Source organism: Sarcophilus harrisii, chromosome 4, assembly GCF_902635505.1.
Source record: "Sarcophilus harrisii chromosome 4, mSarHar1.11, whole genome shotgun sequence".
NCBI lineage: Eukaryota > Metazoa > Chordata > Mammalia > Dasyuromorphia > Dasyuridae > Sarcophilus > Sarcophilus harrisii.
This window is the reverse complement of record NC_045429.1, coordinates 129,226,049-129,244,698: the sequence shown is the minus strand read 5'-3', so window position 1 is coordinate 129,244,698 and position 18,650 is coordinate 129,226,049. Positions and strand designations below refer to the sequence as shown.

The following is an 18,650-nucleotide window of genomic DNA, read 5'->3' as shown; positions in this document are numbered from 1 at the left end:
TTTCTGATAAAGGAGTGATCCTTCTCCTAAAAGGGCAACCCTTTGGCATGTTCAATTAATCCCATTCTTGTTAAGGATCATGCCTAGGTGAAGGGGCAGGTCAGTTCTCCGAGAGCCTCCACAGCTGTGGATCATAACATCTAAGGGAGGTGCAGGGCAGCCTTTGTTGACAGGTGTTGCACACTGGGAATGAGATAAATTGGAGGCAGAGGGAAGAGGAGAGAGGTCAGAGAATAGCAACTGCCTCTCAGTCTCCTTGTATCATCAATCATCATCAGCTCACAGGAAAAGATCCATTCTACAGGTCTCAATTACATCTCCAACAGCCACTGGCAGGTGGCTCCCGTATCACAACACAGTCTATTTCTCTAGCAAATTACAACCTCAATTACTCCTTTTCTCAAATGTGCTATTTTCCTTATAGCTTTCAATTCCTATCCTACTACCTTCAAGTATTCCTTAGTCCCTATTTGTAGAGGGCTGGAACTCAAGTATACTTGAAGCAAGGTGTTAACTCAGTGGAATTGATGAGATGATTGTTCACATATATATATATACTTAGTACTTACTATGGTGATATAATGGTTCTCTAATTCACACATAATTAGTATGCTGTAAGATATAATTACAATAAGGTATATAAGGGCTAAGAAGAACTAGAAGATAAACATTCGATCTTCTCATATGGCTCTCCTGCTTCCAGCACTAAGATCAAGACTGGGCCAGACTGGGAGACTGTGAGACTGCTGGATGAGACTGGGTCAGACTATGACAGACACATACTGTGTAGGAGACAATAAAGACTTTGGACTCCATTCTTGTCCATTCTTGTGGTGTATATCCTGCTGAGACCAAGGCCCTTCCAGAGGACTTCCAAACATTACACCTATTACCTGCTCAAAGTTACCCAATTCTCTTTTTCTTTCTTTTTTTATTTGTTCTGATCAGGCAATTGAAGTTAAGTGACGTGTCCAGGTTCACACAGCTAGAAAGTGTGTGAGACTGAATTTGAACTAGGGTCACTGTTCTATCCACTGTGCCATCTAGCTGTCCCCATTTCTTTTCTTTCTTAGTCAAAACCTTGAAAAAGCTGTTGATACTAGCTGCCTTTATTCCTTGTTTTCTTATTCTCTAATCTTTTGTAATCTCACTTTCAACTTCATTAATCATCTTGAAACTGCTCTCTCCAAAGTTACCAATAATACCCTCATTGCCAAATGTGATGGTCTCTCAGTCTTCATCTTTCTTGATCTATCTGCTACAATTTATACTGCTGACCATTCTGTATCCAGGGCCATCTCTAGCGAGTCAGACTAGTTACTTTGACCAGTCCTCCGTCACTGAAATCTAATTCATTTGCATGTCACAGCACCACTTCCTTCAAATCATGGTCCTTGTCAAGAATGAAGAACTACAATAACTCTATCCTTTCTAGATTTTTGTGACTTCTACATTTCCCCTTCCCTGCCTAACTGTTCCTTTTGGATCTCTTGTACTGGTTCATCATCCTATTCACACATTCCCTAACCATGAGTGTTTCCAATCTATGTTATCTTCTCTTCTCCTATATTCTCTTTTTTATTTGCCTCATTGATTCTCATTGATTAACTTTAATTTCTATGTAGATGATTCACTAGTTAGCTAGTAAATTACCTTCAGTTTAACTCTTGTATTTAAGTCTCATACTACCACTTGTCTACCACTACTACTTTTCTCAAATATGATCATGATATCAGGGAGGTGACACTATAAAGTGCAAGTGAGTTGGATTTCAGTGAGGAAGGGTTGTGCAAGGTCCCTGATTCACTTTTTCCTCTGGAATTATTTGTGGCCAGATATAGATTAGGACAACTAGAGATGGCCAGGGACCAACTGTCTCCTGGCCCTTTAAAATTGGATGTATTGGTGTTATCCCAAGTTCAACACGTCTAAAACGAAACTCATTTTTTTCCTCAAAAACTCAGTCCTCTTCAAAGCTTCAATCCTTTTGCAAAAGACACCACCACTCTTTCAGGGCCTCAGGTTTATAATATTTGACTTATTAGTTTTCTTTATCCTACATATGTAATCAGTTGCAAAATCTTACCTCCACTGTTTTCACCAAATCTCCCTCATCCACCCTCTTTTTGCCACTCACATAGCTGCTACTTTAATTAAGGCCCTTATCATCTCTTCCCTTGATAACTGTAATAACCTCAGAATCCATCTCTCTTAGACTCCTTTCTCACCACCTCAGTTCATCCTACATAATTCTACCAAAGTAATTTCCCTGAAGTATATATCTGGCCACATGACTTACCTATTCAATCAATTCCAAAATCTTATTGCCTCCAGGATAAGAGAAAATAGAAATTCCTTTCTTTAGTTCTTCATAACCTGCCCCTTTGCTATAGATTCAGGCTCTTTGGACATTACTTCTCCTCCAGAGATAGGAAAACTGTTTTTTGATCTATATGAAATGCCATCCCTTTTCCCCCATAGGATTTCTGCACTGGCCTTCCCATATGCCTAGAATGCATTCTCTCCTTTCCCCTGATTTATAGCACCTTTCTTCCTCTAAAATTCAGTTAAAGTACTATCTTCTGCATAAAGTCTTTCTTGATCTCTCCAAATGCTGAGACCATTTCTTTTAATCTACCTTATATCTGTCTTACATTTTTTTTATTTATTCATATTATTTTTATGTCATATGTATGTTTATAAAAATATGGGTATATTTTGTATGCCCTTTAAACTCCTTATGAGTAAGAATTTTAAAAATCCTTTGTAATTGTATTGCTATTGCCTTGGATCAGTGCCTAGCACATAGTAGGTACTTAATGAATATTACTTGTATTCTTGATTGAAGAGTGAATTCCCAATCACATAATTCTGAATCACTTAACACAATACTTGACATATAAGAAGTGATAAATTATCTGTCAATTATTATTAATAAAAATTATCATCCAGTACTTTTTTCTACTCATCTTGAGAGTAATCCTAAAGGACCTAGGTTATATTAACTGTATCCAGATAATAAGTCAAGTTAACAGCTCACTATGTGCAAGATATTGTTATTATATTATTATTATTGATATTTGTTAGGGATACAAACAAAAACACAATCTGGACTCTCAAGGATTTGACACTAACAGGGTAGGATTACATGAAAACAACTAAGTATATATACATATGTGTATGTATGTATGTATGCATACATAGCCACTGTTTGGCAACTGCTCCTGCAGATGTGACAGGTACAGAAAACATAAAAAAGAAGGGATTTAACCACCAAAATTCTTGGTACTATCAAGTGTTTCAACCTAGAAAACTGGTAACATTTTATGAATATTATTCATATTAATGATATTAAATGATGATTAAAATGATATTGAAATGATATTAAAAGGAAAGCATTCATTTCTGCTCTTCTGCTATATGTTAAGGATCATGGTAGTTTCCTACCTGATTTGCATCTTGCATCTTGCAGTGAAATCAGTTGTGTTCACCATTAGAATGTGAACTCCTCAAGAGCAAAGCCTGTCTCACTTTTCTATTTGTTTGCCCAATGTTTATCCCAATGCTTTGTACTTAATAACAACCAATAATGCTTTATTCATCTATTCCAGAAAATAAAGTATAAATTGGAGGTCATCTCAGAGGGAAGATACTATCAAAAAGGAGGAAATGACTTTTTATGTAGCAGTTGTAACATGACAGGCACTATACTAAGAACTTTTTGGATATTATTTCATTTGATTCCTGCAAAACCTATTTTACAGTTAAAGGAACAGAGACAAACCAAGATTAAGTGGCTTGCCCCAAATCAGAGACACATTAAGTATCTAAGGCAGGGTTTGAGCTCAGTCAGGTCTTGCTGACTCCAGGTTCAAAACTCTATTCATTGCACCATCACATCCCTCTGTAAAAGGAAACAAAAAGGGAACCTGTAGCTAAGAAGTAGAGATGATAATAACTTAAAATATGGTGTTGATTTTAGCCAAGCCTAACATATACCTCACTTAGGTCTATGTTTTTTTTACTTTGAAGCCTCTTCAACAGATCTGTCCTTGGCTTAAGAAAGGTATATTGCATCTGATAGTAGTGGTTAGAGATTTTCAATTTCAGCTCCTGATGTTTAAAAGCCTTTTTAAACTATGAAGTTGGCTTTTTTCTTTAACTATGAAGTTCACAAAGAAGTCTACCTCATCATTAGCATTCATTTCTAGTGGTGCCATCATGATTGAGTAAGAAATTCTCAGTCAATCAAATTCTGTTCCTGATAGGTTGTATGATGCTGGACAAATCACTTAATTTCATAGTTCTTCAGATTGCAACTTACAGAAGAACTACTGAGGTCCATGGATAAAAAGAATTTTCTTACTAGGATTTCCTTCCAGGGATAACATCACTGATCAGAAAGATGATGACAACTTACTACCCCTACAAATCCCCACAATTCATTCTTTTATATATTTCAGAAAATGTATGTGGCAAGTACAACCTTGCTAAAAATGAAAAGAAATCTGATATTATTACTGATTCACCTCAGACAAATTAAATAATATGTATTACTCCAAAAATTCATACTCAAAATAACTCACTGTTAAATACTAAGCTTGTGAAATTTTGTGGCCAAAGAAATACAATATGGAGGTAAAAGGCGGGCTCTTCTCTTGGTGATGAGTAGGCTGGTCTTTTAAAAAATAGAGTCAGTCTGTGATGAATATTGCCATTGGATTCTGATGGTAGGGGCTATTTTTTCTTCCTTGATAAATGTTCACTAATTGATTATTACATTCCAAGTTTTTCCAACATATTAAAGACTGCTGGAGTTTCCACAATTTTGGAATTGCTCTTGAGAATCTAAACTTGACTCAATGCTATGATAGGGAATTAAAGAAGGATTTAAGTCACAGATTGAGAGTTGGAATGGACTTTGGAAGTCATCCAATTTAACCTACTTATTTTATAGAAGTGGGGATTAAGGTCTAGAGAGATTGAGTTTCCTTCCCAAAAGTAACTCAACTAGTGCCTAAAACAATTGTATACTTCTTTTTGTCTCTTATGTAAAAAAGATATAATCAAATATATATATATATATATATATATATATATATATATATGAATGAAAAAGTTGGCAGGTGTGTCATGTAAATAAGAACCAGGGCAATTTATGTACTCCTTACAAATCCTGACAATTTCAAGATATATAAGCATGTTGGGTAGGTTCCTGAAAAAAGACTTTTAGGAAATCATGGAGAAGACCTTTTCAGTCTATGAAAAAGAGATGGGTTTCAATCTGCACCATTGATAAGATAGAAACTGATATAATCAAGTATAAATACTAAATGAAAACATAGTCAACAAACTATTTTCAAATGAATTAACACTTACGTTATTGACTAGGTAGGATGAAGATTAAGAATTTTTCATGTGAAAGACACTTAATGGACTTAATGGTACATATAAATATAATAAATAGTAGAGCTTTCAGTTAATATAACATATTGAAAATAGAAGAAATGAAGACAGAGTATGTTAAAAATAAACATTTTATATTCTATAAGAAATGAATTAAATTAATAGAACAGAGAAAAGAAATGACCATTCTAAGGCTAGACATCCTCTTCCAAGAAAAAACAAAGTCTGAAAATCCTTTTATGCACTAATACATACAACCACTGACCTCAGAAAGTATCTTTCATTTTATAAACTCATAAATCTTTAAAAGAATTTAGTCATTAATAACCAAAACAGTCAACTGAAATGTCAAGTGTTATAATGCCTACTTCAAAAATGGAAAAAAAAAATTTTAAATACAAGGTAGTTAATTAATGTACCCATGTTAACAGAATAAATGACATACTGCCTCATTCCAAGAAAAGGTTTTCAAAAGACATCATGCTCTTCCTGTTCTCCCAGCCATTCAAAGTCAACTTTTGATTTTCTAATACATATTTTATATATGCATATCTATATGTATGTATTATATATAGATATATATGTATATAATATACACATACAAGTGTTAAGGGTGAGAGTATGAAAGGGTATAATTAGGGTTAATAAGAAAATGAACAGATGGTACTTGCATATAATTCCACAAATCAATTTTAGATTATGATTTCATTTTCTTCCCCTATTAAGTATTTTAAAGGAGCTGCTAGAAAAATCTCATTTATTGATCAAGTTTCACTTTGTCATCTGTAGCCTACTCTCTGGTGATGGGCTAATGAAGAATGAAGCTGCCAAAAGGTAAGTGGTAGGAGGACAGAAGGACCAGTAAAATCCCCATGATCTACAAACAAGATAATCCTCTGATTACCTAAATGATCATAGATAATGGAGAGTTGACTATAAAGAGAAAGTTCAATCATCCACTAAGCAGATTCCCGCTGAGTAATGAACTTGCAGAAACATTAACAGTTAAGACAGAAGACAACCATATGGCCTGCTCTTAATGACTCAATAAATATAAGAAAACGTGAGGCTCATACTTTGATCTGCCACTAAAACCTCATTTGTATGTTGTCTTTTCAGTTTCTACAAACTGCCAGCTTTCATTTACCTTTCTTTATATTTAGTAGAAATAACAATGGGGTGTAGTTGAGGGTTTAGAAGCTAAAATCAAGAAAAAATGGAAAAAAGGACTCCTTACTTTTTATAAGACTATACTTCTTTGTATTTCACTGTTTGTATTTCCTACTATAACTACCAAGTAATATTGCCAATAATAAAAAGATTATCAATTACAACTATAAAGTAGTATACCTTTCTATCTTTATGCCTTTGCCAATGTGACTTTTTTCTATCCACAATGGCCTTTTTTTTCCTCTTTCCAATCTCCACCTCTGAAGTCCTTCCTATCCTTGAAGATCCATCTCAAATGCCATGTCCTCCATGAAGCCTTTGATTCAACATAAATTTATTTATTAAGTGGAAAGATACACACAAATTATTTTTAACCTCCAATTTCTACCCTCAAGAGTTTATATTCTATTTGATAGGTGTGGAGGTGGATACATGCAGGCAAATAAAATCATTTTAAGAGGGAAGGCTCTAGGAAGTGGGGAAGTAGAGTCAGAAAAGTCCTAACACAAGGGATTTCATTAGAATTGAACCATTTAAGGAAACTGCAGATACAAAGAGTCAGAAGTGATAAAGGAATGCATTTCTGATATGGGAAGGATTAACTGGAAAGTCTTGGAGGCAAAGAGTGGCATGTCAGTTTCAGGGAATAGATAGTAGGATCATTTGGCTGAAACACAGCCTTCCCTGCTCCTCTCCAGGAAAAAATGATCATAAATTATTGGGAACCTTATAAGTCTTTGTACTTTTCCTATGGCACTTAACGCATACTGCCTTGTTTTAGAGATTTGTGCTTATGCCACTTCCCCGAATAGATCACAAATTCTTAGAGCATATTTATATCTCTGTCCCCACAATTACTAGCATAGATGCCTTTCATAAAAATAGGGGCTCATCAAATATTTTCTGATTTAAATTATTCCCTTTATATGAAAATGTCTTTTAATGCCACTTAATTTATTAATGAGACATGCTGAAGAAGAATTTACCTACTTTCTGCAGAATTTTATGCAGCAAACAGAAAAGTGAATGCCCATGATTCTCTCTAATAACTATGTTAATAAAGAGTCTAAACCATGTTTCTTGCATTTTTCTACTACTTTTTAGCACGGTATAGTATAAATAGCATTGAGCTTGGAGTCACAGAGCCTAATTTCAAATCCCACCCGTCATTTTCAAGCTCTGTGACCTTAATAATTTAGGTTCTTTGGGTCTCAGTTTCTTTATCTGTGAAATGGGAGATCTGAACTAGATAACCTCTAAGGTCCCTTGAATTTCTAGATCTATGATATTTGATCTCCACTTACTCCAGATGACTGGAAATGTTCTCCAAATGGCCCATTCCAAAATTTATGTCAATTAGGGCTCAGTATAAGCATTTCTACACTGACTGGTGTACACTATTCCACACCCAACACCTCCCTTCTTACTTTCCTCCCTCTCTTCCTCTCTGTTCCTTCCTCCTTCCTTTCTGTCTCTTTCATATGCTCCCATCTAGCAATCTTTTATTTTTTAAAGGCAAATTTTGTATAAACTAAAGCTGACATATTAATCACTTCTTCTCTCTCTTAAGTGCTTACACACATAATACTTCTTTAATAATCTGATACAGAGGTGTAGCAATAATAAATTTCACTAATCTCCCTGAGCCTTAGCTTCCTCATCTGTAAACTGGAGACAATACTTCTTGAATTTCCAACTCACAGATTGGGTATGAAAAAAATGAATGAATGAATAAAGTATTTATTCAGGGTTTATAACATGCTAAACACTAATCTCAGCACAAGGGATACAAAGAGAAAAGTAAGGCAGTTTCGGTTCTCAAAAAACTGACATTATAATGGGAGTGACAAGACATTTAGAAGATTCCACATACATGTCAGATGGAAAAATGCCCTGCTTCTTGGGGTACAGCAACAAATCAGGTTAATGTCTCCTTTTAATGTCATTTCCACTGATAAAATCCTATCAATTTCTGAATTTGAACCATTCAAAAATGCCAAGGGTTTTAGTAGTAAGAAATTTCTTTTCTGGGACTTCAATTGCTGTGGTTTCAGCATTTGTAGAAAATGTTTCATAAACTATAAAACATTATATAGAACCGTATATTACTATTTATATTAGGTGTCTTCTAAGCTATCATATTTTCTGGTGGTACCATCGTACTAAATGCTCCAAAGAATCGATGATTTCATCTACATAGATAATTGCTCCAAAGAAGCTGATCACAATGCATTTATACCTGTCCATCCTGTGGCACTCACAACTATGGTTTTACCAGAATGGGTGAGTGTGGGAGCTCCCACAGTGGTATGTGGCTTCATCATATTTATCTAATATAATATAGTAGAACATGTGGGCTGTCCATCAGTTTGGCTTTGAGAAATTGCCTTTGGTGACAAACATAGAACAAATAATATGGTCATGGGCTTTTTACATAGAGAACTTAATAGAATTATTTATCTCAGTAAATGTTTATAGAGCTGAATTTTATTGAACTTACTTAGAAGAAGTTCATTCAAATATTCTAGGAGTTTGAGGCAACCATGGTAGTTATATATTACTCTGATTGGGAGGGGAAGGTTTGCCAAGGAGGAAGGGGAAATCAGTGCACAAAATTCAGTAGCATTTAATTCCATAATCAGTTTGATTCTTGCATAAATAGGCAATTAAATTTCTCTTAATAACAAGGTATTCACATAAAACTGGGATCTAAAAATATGACTACTGTATTTCAAAATTATTTGTGGAAGAACATTTCAAATAACCTCTTGAAATATCTGATTCCTTTCCTACAAGACTCAACTGAGATTTAATCTTCTGCAGAAGATTTTTTATGTCTTCAATGCTGTTAGATTATCTCTGAAATTACCTTTTTCTACTCTGAATATATTTTGTGTATATTTAATTATTTATATAGGTCTCCCCTTTTAGAAAGTAAGTGTCTCAAGGGTAGAGAGCTTGGCTTTATCTTTGCATCCTAGCACAGCAGCTGTACATACCTACACAGTAAGCACCTAAAAAATATGTATAATTTAACTAATTAATTGGTTAGTACTGTGGGATTCTTGAATATCAGTGCCATAGTAGCAACTTGTATCTTGCTCCTCATTTTGAGGTCATAGAAGACCAAAGGACATTCTCATCTTTATAAATGGAATGCATGAGTTTTGTGCATTTACATGGCTTCAAAGGAAAATAAATGAATAATTTGCCCAATTTTGTTTTGATTTGATTTTTCTTTATATTTTTTAAGACTCTCTGATTATGTTCATATCCAAATTTTCCCATAATAATTTTCAAGCTTAATATACCAGCAATTGTATTCTCTTCAGTAAATGTCTCCCCCTACTCTCCAAAAAAAAAAACAACCCACTATTTTATAGTAGCTGATAACTTTCTGAGAGCTAGATTAACCTGAATAGAAGATGATAGTTTCTTAATGACTGACATCAAGGCATGATGAAGTATGTCTCTCATAGAATCATCAATCACCTGTTTGTGGGATCAAGAGGGCCCTTTCCCATCTGATATGCTTGGCTTTTCTCTTGCACCATTACACTCATACTTTCTGTCTATTCTTGCCACTCCATTAAGCTCTGATATATTTGTGCTGCAGATAGCACATACCCACTTTCAAAAGCTAATCCATGATATTTCCATTTTCTTCCTTTTATGGCCTACCAATGAAACATTTGGTGATCTGTACATAAATGTTTATTCCTTCTTTGCTTCTATTCTTAAATGTCTCCTTTTTTCACAGAATGAATTTAAAATTTACTACTGAACCAATGTTTTTCTTCCTAATGCTATCTCTAATATATTCTCATTTCTTATTTCCTAATTGTATATTATAGAATTTTAGAAACTATGCTTGTTTCTTGCTCATCACTGTATATTGCCGTTGTTGCTACATCAATGTGTTTCCTTGGTGATCATTGTCTATTTCCTTAATATGGCCTTAGACATAGATTGCGTAACTAGTTGGTATCAATCTATAGCAAGTCAATAAATAGCTTGTGGAAAGAGAGAACTGGCTCCATCTTTATGCTATACAGTTTTGTGAGGCTGCTTTCATATTAATAAAGTGAGATATAAATTATGATCTATCTATAAGTCACTAAGTTTCCTGAAAACTGACATAAGACATTTAGCTGAAATGAAATAAATCAATGAATCACTAAACATTTTTAATTGCCAAATGTCTGCCAGACATTGTATCTAAACCTAAGAAAAAGAAAAAAATAATAAAATTTGTCCCTGATTTCAAGGAACTTACTATTAATAACTTAAATTTTTGTAAAAAAATCCAGAATTCTGTGTCATTTTAAAGTCTAGTAATTATGCACAAAATACCAAAATAAAATCATAATATAAAATACATATAAAAAGAAATCAATAATTTTATTCAGATTCAGCAAATAGCTTTGTTATTTCAAAAAGAACTATCCATATGTTCTAGTTATTAACTTGACTGGGCACAGAGAAACTTGTGTATGCCAAGTAAAGGAAACTTGATTTGAAGTTATTAAACTCATATCAAATCCAGTAATATCCAACTTTTTCTTTATGGTTTAATTTTTCTTAGCTATAACAATCAACAAAAATTCAAATATGTAAATAAAATTGATTGTACCTCCATGATTCATGAATATTTTTTTCAAATGTACTTCTAATGAGATAATAACATTCTTATCTATGTATCCTTCAGGATCTTTTTCTTCTTTTTTTTTTTTTTAGGTTTTGTCAGTGTTATTTTTTTCTTTAACATAGTCTTGTTAAATGTCTATGTTGTTATTCTGATTTTGTTTTCTTTATCCCATCAAATGTTTTCTTATTTACATAATAATTTTTGTATCTATCATTCCTTATGGGGCAATAATATTCCATTATTCTCATGAACCACAATTTATGAAGCTATGCCACAAATACTGAACAAAAAGGTTATTTATAATTTTTTATATTATAAATAATATTTCTTTGAACATTTTATGGACTTATTTTTTCCCCTTTCAATTGTAGTACTAATGTGAAATATTGATTGAAATCAATGGGTTCCTAGAGCATAATTTTTGTGCTCATTCTATATTATACTTTTCCTACTTGAAAAGGTACATGATTGATGAATTGATGTATACAGAGGTAGTCTTGGGTGTCAGGAGGAACTGAGTTCAAGGAACACTTTTAATATATTCTGGAAGCATAACCCTGGGAACATAACCTTTTAGTTTCTAATGAAATTTTCCAAGATTGTAAAAATTGCAGAATCATTATCAAGTAGATTTCATTGCTTAAAAGAATTCATATAGAACAATGATTCTCAAATTTTTGATCTCAGTATTCCTTTAGACTATTAAAAATTGTTGAGGATCTATCCAAAGAGTTTTTGTTCATGTGGGTTCTATTTATTCATATTTACCATATTAGAGGTAAAAACTAATTTTTAATTTGTAAACCCTTTGAAAGAGTTTCAAAGATCCCTAGAACCATAGTGTGAGAACAACTGAATTCGATCAAAGATGTCAAACTCAAACGGAAATAGGAGTCATTAAAATATATTAAGGATCCCTATAGATAGCATATCAACTTAATAATATCTATCTTCCATTATATTTTTATTTATTAAAACATTATTTCCATTTTATTTTTTAAAATTTTGTTAAATATTTTTCAATTAAATTTTAATCTGGTTCAGGATCAGGAATACTGATCAAGATCAATGACCAGGAGAAGCCTTCAGCAAAGTTGCAAGCAGCATTCAGGCACACTGTGTGTTTGATACAAGTTTGGACCCACCCCATACTCCACTCATCCCTCTTTCAAAAGCCCTACTTTTTTTTTTTTTTTTTTTTTTTTTGCCTAAAATCTATTTCATACATAGTCAAGATTCAGAATTAATCAATTATCATTTTACATTTTTACTTGCAAGTTTTGATATAATATTTTTATTTTTTAAAAAAAGAAGGGACTTACTTTATTTGGGGGGGAGGCAGGTAATGCAAATTTTCCTTCTACTACATTATATGATAAGATTTAAAGAAGTAAATTTTGATCTCTTTTCCACTCATTCCTTTTATCTTATTTATTCACTTTTTATCCTATACAACCTGACACCAAACCACTCCTACCCAAAGGAAGCAATTACTTCTTATCCATCAGCATAACAAAATAGTCCAGGGAAATGTTTTGCACATAGCTAGTAATTAATAAATACTTATGGAACTCAATTGATGTTGGAGTTTGGGGGGGCTGGTTCAAACACCTGGACTGAAGTTATTACCATTGATGGCAATTATCATTTGAGTATAAGGGTGTAACTGACAAAAGAAACAACATGGGACTAAGAGGCCTTCTGTGTTATGCAAATAAAAATGACTCTGTCAAATGTTGACATAATTAGTCAAAATGTGTTGTTGTCTGAAATTATGATTCTGGTGTCTTTGAGTCAGCCTTGGCTTAATAAAACCACAAGCTAGAAAACAGAAAAAAAATTAGGGAACACACAGGGATATGTATGTATATATGTATATGTGTGTAAAGATAAATACACATACATACACGTGTATACATTCACCTATGCTGAGGACCCTAAATTTTTATTTTTCATGAGCTTGATTAAGAAAAAAGGTCTTTTCCCCTATAAAATGAGATTGTAGTTCTGGTTAAACCTATACAGTATTAGAAAACCATTTTTAGCAAACCAAAAATATTTTTAATTTTCATAAATCTGAGTAATTTAATCTAAGCTGATTTTTATTTATTATTTATTTTAAGATGTCAACCAGTAATTTGAAATAAGTGATAGATTAAAAAGGTACTATTTTTGCTTCAACAAATCATTTCATTTTATATATTGAACTGAAACACTTCTCATATTAAACAAAATTAATAACTAAGTTATTTATCACAAATTGGGAGAGCTATATTATGTTATATTTGAATATGAAATTTAGATTTACCTAATTTTAAAGTGTCAATTATTTTAGTCTTTGGAAAAGAATCCATTCTGAAAGCATGACATTAAAAGTTCTTCATAGTCTCATTTGAGCATATCATTTTTAAAATTTACTGAAAATTATTACTACCTTCAATAAATTCTTTGCTCTAGCCAAATTAGCTTACATGCTGCTCCCTAAACTAGGAAGAGATATCTCCACACCTTTGGAAAGTCTGTCTTCCATGTCGAGAACGCACTACTTTTTTATCTGTGCTTCTTGAAATCCCTAGCTCCCTTCAAAGCTTTCTCAGTTCATATGCCACTGATTCTACCAAGAGCCTGTTATCATATCTTTAACTGAATTTTGAATTAGTTGAATTATAGAAGGAAGGAAGGAAGGAAGGAAGGAAGGAAGGAAGGAAGGAAGGAAGGAAGGAAGGAAGGAAGGAAGGAAGGAAGGAAGGAAGGAAGGAAGAGAGGGAGGGAGGGAGGGAGGGAGGGAGGGGAGGAGGGGAGGAGGGGAGGAAGGAAGGGAGGGGAAGAAGGAAGGGAGGAAGGAAGAATGAATGGGCATTAGATGATAGAGAGCTAAAGGAGAGTAAGATAGATGAACCAACAAACTTGTAAACTTAATAAGTTTACAAACCTTATCACTACAGGAAAATGTCTTTCTCCAAGGGCTCCAGTTTCCATTTTGATTTTGTAGAATCAATAACTAGCATAAAGTCATGAACTTCATAAAAACTTGAATGGGAATAAAATTATATCAAAAGCCCAAAGTTTCACTAAACTGGCTTCTTTATTTTCCTTGCTCTCAATTGAAAATCCAGAGCAGCATCAATTTCCTCCTTTTAAGGAAAAAGGATGAGGTTTTACAAATCCTGATTGATGCAAAAATCTCTGTACTTTCATCCTTCATGTAAGTCCCAATTAACTCTTTCAGGCCCTTGCTCTAGCAATAGTTTATTTTTTTCCATGCACTTTCAATCTCACTTTTCCCAAACACACACACACACACACACACACACACACACACACAATTTCCTTTGATCCTTTTACTGTATCCTTCAACTTTCCATAAACTTCTTTAAAAACTGCTTACAAATGGTTGCTGACACATACTCATCTTGTCTCTGTTCAATCCCTTGCTGTCTGCCTTCTGCCACCACTATACTGAAATTACTCTCCCAAGGGTCACCAAAAGCTGATGTCCAAATCCAATAGTTGGGTGAGTTTTTTTTCACTCCTTTTTCCCTTGAGCCTAGTTTCTCTGGGAGTAGGACTGTATCCATACTGCCTCTTTGATGCACATTGCTTGATGTGGCATTTACTTCATTGAACTTGTGAACAGGGAAATGACTATTTCATACAAAGATTTCTCCTAATTCAGTGGTTATTACTTGGGATACAGAAAACCCCAAATATCCATGAATAGATTTTTGGGCATATAGTTAGAGCACAGGTATATAAAACCCAGACTCTCATAATCACTTCAGTCAAGGTTTCCAGGTGAAGTCAGAAAAAGGATGCACAAGAACACACAGGGAAGCACTGAAACAATACTTAACAGAAACTACCAGGGAATCAATGGAGCAATGTCCAGCAGAGACTATACTGATAGCAGAAATCAGCAGGTTGCAGGCCTTGTGGCCTGCATTGTAATGGCATTTCTGGAAAACATCAATATCCCTGAAAGGTTCCTCAATAAACATGCATTGGTAATGTGTTCTCTACATGTATCTCTTCATACACCATGTCTGGCCACACATTTCTCAACTTGTGAACCCTCCACTTGTGTACTATAACTAACATGCTACATACTCCCCATGTATGTCTATTCTTCTTATTGATGGTTTGCCTATTTAGAGAAGAGTGTGCCCCAGGTTTACAAGGGATATGTTTTATTGCTGTGTTTCTCACTAAATTATATAAAATGCCTTTGGAATGTCCTCTGACTGCCTAGACGAGGTAAATACACCACTGAGGGTTAATGAGTTATAGCTGAATGAACATGGATCAACAGAGTATCGTGAATATTGGTTAACACCATCTGAGGGACCCATTCTCTGAGTTGTGGGGTACCTCTAGGTACTACACCAAGATAAATAGAGAAAAGAATTGAGTAAAAATATCTATTCAAAAGCTAAAATAATGGTTTCATTTTTTGAAAATCCTATAGTATTTCTTTTTTTGCTTCCAACAAGGGAAAAATATTTTCATTTCATGGATCTATACAACAGACTGAATAATACAATAATCATGAAGGAAAGTAAAAGGGAAAGGAGACCTTGTGTAATTGAAGAATTCATTTCTGAAAAGATCCCCAAAAGGATAAATATTTAAAAGCTAACATTTAATAACCAGAGGGGAGTTGCTTTCAAATTTCAAGACTTTTTAATCATAGTAGCCAAGATTTCTAAAAATATGTGTCAGAGATTTTAAAGAATGTATATTTGTACTATGTAGAAAGTTATACATAAACGTATATATTCATATATATAAAGTATTTAAGGTTAAATATACAATGAAGGATTAAAGAATTAATACTAAAAGTTAAACCTTCATGTCATTGAAAAAGGCAGGGCAAGTTTAATTTCATTCATGTAAGAAAATATAATTTATGTAGTCTTACTATCAATCTGAAATGACTTTCTTTTGTGTTTCATATGTATATGTCTCCCTATATATTTACATATATTTACTCTCACATAAATGCCTTGCTTATATAAGTGAAGGCATATATACCTACATAAACATATGTGCACATTGACAGGACTTTGCAGACTAAAAGAAATCTCTCCCTTGGATTTAACTAAAAAAGTGAACAGATTTAGTCCAATTTTCTATCTCATTGTTGTTCAAGTTTATTTATAATTCTCAAAATAATGAAAATTTGTCTTCCTTATTCTGATATTTTCATGATTTAGTTTAGATTCAGATATGAAATTGTTACACATATCATTTTTCATGTCCCAATGTTTTGTGTCAATAGTTTGTTTTAATAGGTCAGGTTCAATCACTTATAATTTCCTGTTCTGTCTTCTTACCTTTATCCTTTCCTCAGGGATAGTGCTCAATTTGATCTTTGTTCTAAATGGCCTATGTTCTGACTATAAACAGAAAGCTCATTCAGTAATGGTTCCCACACCAGTAATCTGTTGTTGCCTAGCTAAAAATTTCTTTTTTAAAACATGACATTTATTTTTGGCTTATTTTGCCCATTTTTTTTATTCTCATCTAAAAGAAAGTATTCTTAATATTCAAGCAGGAATTTCAAAATAGTTTACAAATCTCTGGCCTCTTTTCTATCTTAATTTTGAAACATATAATCCAGCATTTTTCACCATTAAGATTATGGATTTAGCGTTACAGGTATGGAAGAAAATTCTGTGTTTATCACTTGCTGAAAAAAATTTTTGTTTATTTGTAATTATTCTAAATCCAACTGACAGTCATTTTGATGTTCCAAATTATAGGATTCTTGAATAAGAAATATTTTAAAATGAAGATTGTGCTAGGGCCCAGAACTTGAGCAATTGTTTATTTAACAGCTTGTTTCATTAACTAAAAAAATAATCATTTAATTTTCAGTCCATACCATGATAATCAATTTCTTAAAGCCAATTCTTTTTCCCTTAAAAGATTATCCTTTATGGCTGGTGGATACTACCCAAATTTCAATCAGCTAAAATTGTCAGAGTCATCTCACAAGGATACATATGTTTAATAATTTTCTTTACCCCTCCTATAAGTGATAGGTTAATATCATAAATGTATGATATTAAAGAAGTAAAGAATAAAGACTATTCTTGACAAGTAAAATATAACAGAAATTTTGAGGGATTCACAAATTAATAGCCTGACAAGTAAGGCTATTAATTTGTGAATCCCTCAAAATTTCTGTTATATTTTACAATTGTGGTAAACAAGGAATCCCAGCGAGGGCATGGACAAGTCGCTGAAAAATAAACATTGCTGGTCAGAGCTACATTACAAAAATTATATCCATGAATAGAATTTATTTTTGACCTAAGGTTACTAGATAGGAAGAATATATCTATTAAGACTATAAAGCATACTTCAATATTTGTGAGCAACACAAAAATCATTCTTCACTGGGTTTCTCTTTTATGTATAATGGCATTTTCATAAAAAAACAAAAACAAACAAAGACAAAACCCTTTCATGGCTTCATTTTAGATCTGAATGAATTATAAATTTTACTATAGATTTTTGTTTTCTTATTATCTCTTGTGGCAATCCATCAGATTTCAGGAATTATTCAGGCCTAATGTGTTGAGCCCAAATATTTTACCTGTTGCTAGTGACAGATACTATGTTTTAGAGAGACTATTAACTGCCAGCTGGTTGTGACAGTTTGTGAACTAACAATGACATTTGTGTTGGCATCAGAGCAGTATCTCTATTTCAGCAATACTGACATCTCTACTGCCAAAACAGAAAATATATGCCATCTTATTGTTATGGCCTCAAGCTATTCAGGGTAAAAAAATAAAATAAAATTTCACAAAATATAAACAACGTAATAAAAACACTAGCTATAATATTGCTTGTCCTGATAAACATAAGAGCCAAATTATTCTGGAATTATTTTTAGAACAAAAACTTTTCAAAAAATAACTTTGCTGAGGTGATAGACTGAAAATGCAGACATATTTTTAGATAAAGTCAATATGAGAATTTGCTTTGTTCGACTACTCTTTGTTCTGAAGGTTTCATCTTTCTTTTTTCTTTTGTTCAAATTAGGAAGAAAAAGATGGGGAAAGGAATAAGTATGTCTTTATTACCTTATTACGCATCATGAGCTGTGCTAAATATTTGATGTTCACTATAACTCTGTGAAGTAGGTGCTGTTAATCCTTACAACTGAGTAAACTAAGGCAGATAGAGTTAAATAACTTTCCCAGGGTCACACAGCTATTAAGAGTGTGAGAGTGATTTTGGATTCATGTTTTCCTGACTGAAGAAATAGTATTCTATTCTCTGCATCATCAAATGCCAAGGGATGTCCAAGAAAAAGAAACTAAATGCTTGGTCATTGAAAAAAAAAAAAAGCTAATTTGAAAATAACCTTCTTCTACACTTATCAAGGAAGATAGGAATAGAGAATGAATCATTG

The 18,650-nt window shown here is 33.1% G+C and overlaps 1 protein-coding gene across 4 annotated transcripts in view; it reads right to left on the bottom strand.

The window, feature by feature from the left end:
- PRKN (parkin RBR E3 ubiquitin protein ligase) overlaps positions 1 to 18,650 on the bottom strand; it is a 1,838,204-nt gene that overhangs the window by 934,366 nt on the left and 885,188 nt on the right. The window lies entirely within an intron of this gene.